Raw genomic sequence first — 9,891 nt, forward strand, 5'->3', positions numbered from 1 at the left:
CAACATCAAGGTCTTTTCCAGGGAGTCTTCTCTTCTCATGAGGTAGCCAAAGTATGGGAGCCTCAGCTTCAGGATCTGTCCTTCCAGTGAGCACTCAGGGCTGATTTCTTTTAGAATGGAGAGGTTGGATCTTCTTGCAGTCCATGGGATTCTCAAGAGTCTCCTCCAGCACCATAATTCAAAAGCATCAATTCTTTGGCGATCAGCCTTCTTGGTGGTTCAGCTCTCACTTCCATACATCACTACTGGGAAAACCAGAGCTTTAAATATACGGACCTTTTTTGGCAAGATAATGTCTCTGCTTTTTAAGCTACTGTCTAGGTTTGTCATTGCTTTTCTCCCAAGAAGCAGGTGTCTTCTAATTTCGTGGCTGCTGTGACCATCTGCAGTGATCATGGAGCCCAAGAAAGTAAAATCTCTCACTGCCTCCATTTCTTCCCCTTCTATTTGCCAGGAGGTGATGGGCCCAGTGGCCATGATCTTCATTTTTTTGATGTTGAGCTTCAGACCATATTTTGCACTTTCCTCTTTCACCCTCATTAAAAGGTTCTTTAATTCCTCCTCACTTCTGCCATCAAGGTTGTGTCATCTGCATATCTGAGGTTGTTGATATTTCTTCCAGCAATTTTAATTCCGGCTTGGGATACACTACTACTACTGTGTAAAGGGGAGATTGTTGAAAATAAAACTTCAATAAATACTTCCTGGGGATTAATACTATGGTGATATTACACAGGTCTGTCACCCACTGCAACTAATTCTGAGTCATTTCCAGGTCCGGTTCAGCACACTGTTAGGCAACTCTAACAACTCAACAAACTGCAGCATGTAGAAGCAGGAACTTGCATTTAACAAGGGTTGTTTAATATACTAAAGCATGGAAGATCTTGTTTTTCTCCAAAGCGCCTATGAGTTATTTAAATTGGGCTCGCACTGGTGGCTTGGTCCTGTCTCGGCAGGACACACACACACACACACACACACACACACACACACACACACACCAGCTTTGCTAGAATGAATCGGAGTCTCATTCGCGCTAATGCCTTTCTTTCTGACAGTTCAGATTGCTGTGCAAGGACAATTTTCAATGCATTATCGTTGCTTGAGTAACAATTGCTTGTTCCAAGCAAAAGAGCACACCTTGAACGTTGGGGAGCTTGGGAGCTTGCTGATATCTTTTCTTCTCTTTTGAAGCCATTAATTAACCTGCTAGTGATTTCTCCTGGATGTGTATGCCTGTCTTTAATTAAGATTGTGTCTGATCTGTTTATATTGCAGTTGGAGCAGAAGTGAGCTGAGGGGGAATGTTCTCTGTTGAACAGCACCTCCTGTGTCTCTTCCCCCTTCGGTGTCCTGCGTCATGTTTTGAGCATCGCTGCCTTGCATGTATAATGCAGGTGGATATTGGGTGGGCTTGCATCACAATAGCAAATTATGAGGATCGGGGAGAACTGTCAATGGCAGAGGTTTTCAACCTTTTTGAGTCCGCGGCTCCCTTAACCAAGCGCAATTCTTCTCTCCCGTGGGAACCACTTACACTGGAAGATAATGGGGTGCAAGTCAAAGCCACTAGCTCCCTGAATCTTCCTTGGAGAGAGAAAGAGAGAGAGATAATGCAGGAAATAGGGGCTTCAAGTTAATAAAAGGAGGGCCCCTGTGGCATTGCCCATTCATTTAGAGCCTGTCTGTACAGGGGTGGGGGGAGAGAAAGGGTTAAAATGTAGACCAATAGGGAAGCTGGAGGCAGAGCCTACATGTGTATAAAAGAGCTTAGCCCGAGGTTTGAAAAAGTTGTTGGTGGGTAGTTGGTTGGTTTTAGTGGGTTGGCTGGTTGGGAAAGGTAGTTGGAGAAGCTGCTGGCAGGCAGTAGGAAATAGAGAGACAGTTCGGGCAGTGGGTTCTTCAGTGAGGGGAGGTAGAAGAGAGAGAGAGTGAGAAATAAGACTAAGAAAGTAAAGAGTAACAATGTTTGGAATGCCATAAAAGTTTGTTTGTGTCTGAAATAAAATACACTCTTCTTTATTCACTTGAGAACCTGACTGAGACTGAAGTGATTTTACCAGGGAGGACCTGGTTGGTGGCAGCGGATTAGTGGTGTACAAGTCATTAGTCCGTGAGACAACGGGGGCTCCGTATGAATGCCACAGCCCCCCCAGCAGGGGCGGAGGAAGGGGGCCGGGTGTCACCACTGAGAGGGTGACAAAATGGCAGGCGGCACTGACCAGGGGGCCTGCAGCTTGCCCGAGCCACGCGTCTCTCCTGGGATTGGTGCGGTGGCTTGGGTGCCCGCAGGCTCTGCGCTGCCCCAAACGGTCCTCATGCCACCTCCCCTTCGGCTGTAGGGCGGCTGAGTGGGAGGAGGCAGGCAGACTCCTCGGAGGCCCCACAGAGTGTCCTGCCCTGCCTGGCCCCACCCCATGGGTGGCTGGCCCCGCCCCTGGGCGCAGGGCATGCGTGTCACCCCAGGCGCCTGATCAGCTTGCTCCGCTGCTTTCCCCTGGGGCTCCATTGAACATTGCTCAGGATTCCACAGTGCACTGGTTGACAACCAATTGTCTATGGACTTCACAACTGCAAAGACGTAGTCATGACCATTAGGCATGTTCATATTACAGTGGTGCCTCGCAAGACGAAATTAATCCGTTCCGTGAGGCTCTTCGTATAGCGGTTTTTTCGTCTTGCGAAGCAAGCCCATTGACAGCTTAGCGGATTAGTGCTATTGGCGGTTTAGCGGCTTTTAGCGGATCAGCTGATAAGCAGCTTAGGAAAAGGGGGGGGAGGAAAAAAACCCACAGGAACTCGCAAGACATTTCGTCTTGCGAAGCAAACCCATAGGGAAATTCGTTTTGCGAAGCGCCTCCAAAATGGAAAACCCTTTCGTTTAGCGGGTTTTCCGTCTTGCGAGGCGTTCATCTTGCAGGGCACCACTATATTTCATTTATTGCATTCCTTTTTATTGCACCTCAGATGATACAAATGTTTGAGGAATAAAATCAGAACAGAAGAATAAAAAGGGGATTTCAAAACATAAAAGCAGACTCTCCTTCTCCCTGTCCTGCGATCCTTCCCACATGTATTCTACAGCTGGAGAACTGCGTTGCCAAATCCATATGCAGTGGTACCTTGGGTTAAGTACTTAATTCGTTCCGGAGGTCCGTTCTTAATCTGAAGTTGTTCTTAACCTGAAGCACCACTTTAGCTAATGGGGCCTCCTGCTGCTGCGCTGCCGGAGCACGATTTCTGTTCTCATACTGAAGCAAATGCAAAGGAATGCAAAGTTCTTAACCTGAGGTAATATTTCTGCATTAGCGGAGTCTGTAACCTGAAGCGTATGTGACCTGAAACGTCTGTAACCCGAGGTACCACTGTACTGAGACCCCCACCTTCCCAATGCACCCCACACGACAAGGGCGGAAGCAAGCGAGGCTTTATTTTTGCAGGAGGGCTGAAAGTTTCTAGTGCCTTTAAGTTAAAAGGAGCCCAGAAGCCATGGCTGCCATTCATGTCCCTGCAGAGGTGAAAGGAGTTCGCATGGTGTTTTGTTTGCTTCTTGGCATTTCTGCTGACAGCTCCAGCAGCGGCGGGGGTGGGGGGAACCCTGACTGTTTGCTTTGCGGTGTACGCAGAAGGGCGACCGGCCGGTGAACTGATTAATGTGCCACGAACTTACTTCACCCCCCTACTTGCCGGACGGGAAGATGCCCTGGTGCCTTCTTCATCTGCCAGTTGGGCTAGTTTCATTGGTCTCGAGGTGCTTTCATTGGAGTTTCCAGGAACGTGCCATGCTCTGAACATGTTCCGGGACATTTTATCAGGCCACTGTGTAGAACAGGGTCACCTGTTTAGCACCACTTTAGCTAATGGGGCCTCCTGCTGCTGCCGCACCGCCGGAGCACGATTTCTGTTCTCATCCTGAAGCAAATTTCTTAACTCGAGGTACTATTTCTGGGTTCAGTCTGTAACCTGAAGTGTATGTAACCTGAAGCGTATGTAACCCAAGATACCACTGTAACTGAGAATTTTGAAAGACAGGTTGGCTTCCATGTGCGTTTGAGAAATGTGAATCTGGCAGGTTCCAATTAAAACATGAACTGATTTCTCCTCCGAGCCTCTTTAAGAGGTCCAGAAGCAATTTACAGCCATGAGCTTGTCTCTCTGTACACAACTAGCAAGTGTCTCCAGTTTTCTTCTGGGAACAACACCTGAGCAACACCTGAGGCTTCTGCACCCGCTCTCAGAGGGGCTGAGACGCAACCAGGGTTCACTCTTCTCCTTTTGGGGACCACCTTGTGGCACCATCTTCAAAACTATTGGTTTCTCCGGCACTACGAGGGCTTGCTTTCTCGTCTCCAGAGGAATCTACAGCAGGGTGAGAAACAAAAGAAAGCAATTAGTTAATGAGTCAACCCAGCTTGACATTCAGACTCCTGACGGAAGCTCACAGGGAAGTATCAGCACTTTGGTTTCTCTGGCTTTAATTAAAACATGTGGCTCAATCCTCTCAATGCCTTGGGCAACAGCACCAGACACTGACTTGCCCATAGCACCTTCCTTTGGGGGGACTGATGTCTCTTGGGTGACAGAGGCAGGATGGGTGCCAGCCTAGTGTCAGATGTAGTCCCAGCTGCATTTCTAAAGGAAGGGGGTCCTGTGTAGCAGGAGAAGATGGTAGACAACTCCTCCCTTTACACGCACACACAGAGGTGTGCCAGGCATCCAGCCTCCTCACTGGAGTTTCCTTGCAGACCCTGAAGGAGAAATGCTGTGCTAGGACTGCAATATAAATACTTTGCATTTATATAGAGTGATACCTTCAGGCATAAACCTCCATCTCACCTGTGATGTGCAGGTGCCAATTAATTAGTCCAGTTAATCTAATTAATTGTCCATTAGATCTTCCACAAGATCCACTGACACAACTGATGCGATTGATTTTTTGCAGAAATAATCCGAAACATAGACTTTGCCACTGACACCTCTCACTGTTAGGCATTATGCTACAGCCACTCTGGCTATCAACAGAATTGGATTATCCCCCAGTTTCAGACTGAATAGACTCAATGGTGCTTGAACTGAACGACCCATATTTACCAGTGGAAGAGCTGAATATTTTATTCTTTTCAATACTTAATATCTTTTTCTTTTCTTTTACCTCCTTGAGCTTCCCACTGGTGAAGGTTGGAGGCTGGAGAGAGAACATTGTTCGTACTTTGCCTTCAAGATGTGTTGGCCTCCAAGATCCCAGCTAAACCTATATCCTAGAAGAAACAAAGCAGTGGCAAAGTCAGGTTTTGAACCCATGATGGATCTGGAACCAATAATATCCAACAGGGAATTGTAAACGGAATAAACATGGAGTGCAGTGATGACTGGGTCACTAAGTTCACACTTGACTTTTGGAGAGGAGTTAATCTGCCCTCCCCATTACCCCACCCTGCCCCAGTTTGGCGCCAATGGAGTGACGTGTAGAAACTCTCCTCCTTTCGTTATACTATGGTATAGTTAAGAAGTTGGTGAAGGTGGTGGAGAACTCTTTCACAAGGACGGCTTTTATGACAGCCAGACCCAGCGTAACTAATATAGGCTTTCGGCCCTCGTAAATCCTGGATTAAGAGTAAGGAAGAAGAGGCACATTCTAGTGTATCAAAAAACAAGCGAGCTACAGATAGCCTTCACCTGATACTTTCAAGATGTGTTGGCCTCCATCTCCCATCAGCCCATGGCAACAGGCACTGATGGGAGCTGTAGCCCAAAGCCTCTCCATCGCGTCTGGTTGGTGAAGGTTGGCTGAGGGAGTCTGCCATAGCAGTTAATGGTGAAGCCTGTAGTAGGGACTCGTTGCAGGTTTGATGTCACAGAAAGATGGGGCAGTCAGAAGAGTCTCTACAGACATATATGCCTGAAGGCTCTTTGCTGCTTGCTTGTTTCCTTACTCTCCGAGTCCCCTTCCTCTATCGTTTTATAAGCCAAGGGAGCAACACCTTTTGCTAGTCAAAACCAACTAGAAAAACACATCCCAGAAGGAGCGTTGCCCTGTTACTCTGCTGAAGCAAAGAAAAAAGTCAGTGCAAGAGGCTTCTGGCACAGCATGATACTGCCTGAGAGCTCCTGTGGAAGCATTTGCATGCATGAGCAAGGAAGACCCGCCAGCTCAGAGCCTTAAGCTTCAATCTGACACATGCTTGTCTGGGAGTGTGACCTCTCTGTCCCCTTTTTGACAATATTGGCTCATAGTCTTCTTTCTGCTCAGAAACTCTGTCCTCCCTTTGATTTTAGGCAATAAGCTATCAGAGGCCACTACAAGGCAGGGTCTTATCTCTGCATGTTTCCTGCTTTCCTTCCCTAGCAATGGCGTTAGCAATGAGTAAGTTGGGCACAGAGACCCTCCTAACTGACACCTTAGATAATGCTTATTATGCCAACTGTAGCATTAGCCAGAACCAATTTGAGGATGACACCTAACAGATAAGAAAGGCGTTTAAGATGATGATGATTTATTACTTATACCTTGCCCATCTGACTGGGTTTCCTCAGCCACTCTGGGCGGCTTCCAACAGGAGATTTAAAATACATTAAAACATCAGTCATTACAAAACTTCCCTAAACAGGGCTGCCTTCAGGTGTCTTCTAAACATCAGATAGTTATTTATTCCTTTGACGTTTGATGGGAGGGCGTTCCACAGGGTGGGTGCCACTACTAAGAAGGCCCTCTTCCTGGTTCCCTGTAACCTCACTTCTCGCAGTGAAAGAATCGCCAGAAGGCCCTCGGAGCTGGACCTCAGTGTCCTGGTAGAACGATGGGGGTGGAGACGCTCCTTCAGGTCTACTGGGCCGAGGACATTTAGGGCTTTAAAGGTCAGCACCAACACTTTGAATTGTGCTCAGAAATGTACTGGGAGCCAATGTAGATCTTTCAAGACCGGTGTTTTGTGGTGTCGGCGGCCGCTGAGACAACTTCATGTTTGGAACCTCCAACTGAAAGTTCACTTGAAGGGCCCACAAGCTGTTCCTTGGCTTAGATAGCCAACAATATTGTTAGAAAGGATTGTGCACACCACAATCATGTATGGAAAATACTATAAAGGTGTCGTGAATTTTTCATGCTCCGCCCAACTTTTGGAGACAACCGCTGAGCCACTCTTGCTGCAGCCTGAATAAAGCTTTATTCTTTCCACATGCGCTTTGTCTTTCTTTGGCTTGAAGAACTGGCATAATGAGACCCCCTCCAAAAGGTAACAGGAGTGAAACCCATTTAACTTAATGGGGCTTACCTCTGAGTAGACGTGCAACCGCCCCCTGGCAAACTGAAGGAGCTACATTCTTAAGAATGTCAATGCTAAATAAGCCCACAAGATAAAAGGCAGAAAACTACAGACAAGTACCGGAATGTTTTTGAGATTCCAAAGCGATCCAGTTGCATATTAAGTATTTTTCCACCCCAGAACATTTCCTTCTTCGGATCAAACAATGAGATTTGGGATAACCTGAGAAATACAAACTGTTCATAAAAGATCACTTACACTCAGGTCCTGCCATGTTTCTGAAAGCACTCGGTATCAAATAACCATCATACTCTTTTAAGAAACATTTAAGAACGACCTTTCTGGGCTGGATTTTGGCCACTTTTCAGGAGCACCTCTGATCCCAAGAGGGGAGGCAGTGTTACCATATTTAAGGCGGGGTGCCTAAACCCCCCCCCCCTTTAAGGGTCTCAGAGTCCCCCATGTTTGTTAGCGGTCAGAGATGAATGAGCGGAGGCAAGTTCCAGTGAAATCAAAGCTGATCTTTATTATTCTGTTGATAATAGCAATAATTTTATTATTTAATGCTGCCCATCTGGTTGGGTTTCCCCAGCCACTCTGGGTGCCTTATAGTACATATAGAAACGTAGTAAAACCTTAAACATTAAAAACCTCCCAATTCAGAGCTGCCTTCAGATGTTTTCTAAAAGTCAGACAGTTGTTTATTTCCTTGACATCTGAAGGGAGGGTGTTCCACAGGGTGGGTGCCACTGCCGAGAAGGCCCTCTTCCTGGTTCCCTATAACTTCACTTCTTGCAGTGAGGGAACTGCCAAAAGGCCCTCGGAGCTGGACCTCAGTGTCTGGGCTTAACAATGGGGGTGGAGATGCTCCTTCAGGTATCCTGGGCTGAGGCCGTTTAGGGCTTTGAAGGCCAGCACCAACCCTTCAAATTGTGCTCGGAAATGTCCTGGGAGCCAGGGAAAATCCTTTAGGGCCAGTGTTATATGGTCCCGGCGGCCACTCCCAGTCACCAGTCTAGCTGCCGCATTCTGGATTAACTGTTTTTTCAGAGTCAACAAGTTCCCCGCCTCCTTCATGAGAGGCAAAGACTCAATGCAAGGTGCACAAAGACTATTTAAAGACTTTTGAAAATTGCCCAACCACCCAAAAACATCATTCAAACATCACAGAAAGAGGTGGTCTACAGACAGAAATTTTAGTGTGTGTTGACTGGATACCGGATAATGGTCACAGTTTGCATCATCTGGGCCAGCATGGGAATATCCCTTTGTCAGTGCAATTTTTCTAGAAAAAGAGGTGCTTGAACTCACTATGAAACCTCCCTCCTTCTTTTAGAATGGCAATGGCACCCACCAGAGAGGTGCTGGAACTGAGATCCTGTGAGTTCCTTCTGAAAAAAAAGCCCTGCCCTTTGTCATGATAAATACTTTCTTCCCTGGATCCCTTTGGCAAACTTACCCCTACTGATACACAGAAGATGCTCTATCGACAGTCTGCTCAGCTTGACAGATACTTGCCAGACTGGTTTCACAGGGAGGAGTAAGGCCCTAGGAGAGGATTCTTCACACATGCCCTGCATAAACTGATCAGGACCTCAATGCATGGAGAGGAGGAATTAATCATATTTAATTGCTTTGTGTACACTGCTTGAGAGTTGTTTTTTCATTATGCAGAATGCAAATCCTTCTCAGTAAATAAATAAAGTAGTAAAGTGATCTGAAATGAACAGTCATGCAATGTCTTAAGATAAAGAACACACAGAAGTGCAGCTGGTAAGAAGGGGTTAAGAGGATGGGGGGGGGAGGAATGCCATCACCTCCCCCAGCGACTGAAGGGTGGTCCGTTAAAGGACTCCGGGGGGCGTGGCCCTGTCCGAAGCCTATGGAGGTGAGGGCCAAAGGCACGCCCCAGAGCGGTGACCCGGGGGAGCTCCGTGCCTCGGCAGGAGACTCCCCTGATATAAGGTTATCCCTTCCCCGTGTCTCCAGCAAATGGGCTGGAGCCGGATAGTCGTTAGGACCAATGCCTAAGCCAATGCCTCTCATTCCTGAATTCAATAAAGTTGTGGCCTAATTCACCCAATTAACCTTAAATTATGGTGTCTCGTGTCTTTATTTACCCTGGTGGGGGGCGGGAACTCGCCACGCAAAGAACACACAGAAGCGCAGCTGAAATCCCCTCATTCAGGTATTCATAACTGCTGAACTTTAGCCTGTCCTTCTCCCCGACATGCATCATTCAATGGAGGAGTCTTTCTCTCTGGAGAAGACCCAGCCCAGTGGTGCAGCCCAGAATCCCACTGCCTTATTCTGCAATTAAAGTTGCCAGAAAACAAGGCAGGGATTTGTCTGCCCCACCTCACTAAGCTTTCAATAGGGGGGTGGTGTGGGCAGAAAGCAATTGGCCTGCACAGCTCCTTCAATGAAATCACCCACCGATTCCTAGAGATCAACTTTCTGCACACCCTGCTCTGCATTTATAATAAAGAAAGGCTCCAAAGTCCACCTGCTGATTTCTCCCAGCTCATTGCTTCCCTGTTCTCTTTATCTTGAGCAAACACCCACCCTTGTTTTTTTTTTTTGCTGTACTTCATACTAATAATTAAAAAATCATTATTTATTTTTA

General features: G+C 47.1%; 1 long non-coding RNA gene across 1 annotated transcript; it reads left to right on the plus strand.

The window, feature by feature from the left end:
- Positions 1 to 7,799: 7,799 nt before the first annotated feature.
- LOC309329424 lies at positions 7,800 to 9,891 on the plus strand. Its single transcript, XR_014151154.1, has 2 exons — positions 7,800 to 9,048; positions 9,454 to 9,891. It is a non-coding gene; the product is annotated as an uncharacterized lncRNA (long non-coding RNA).

Source organism: Podarcis erhardii (genome assembly GCF_964252035.2).
Source record: "Podarcis erhardii genome assembly, chromosome: 14".
NCBI classification, from domain to species: Eukaryota; Metazoa; Chordata; class Lepidosauria; order Squamata; family Lacertidae; genus Podarcis; species Podarcis erhardii.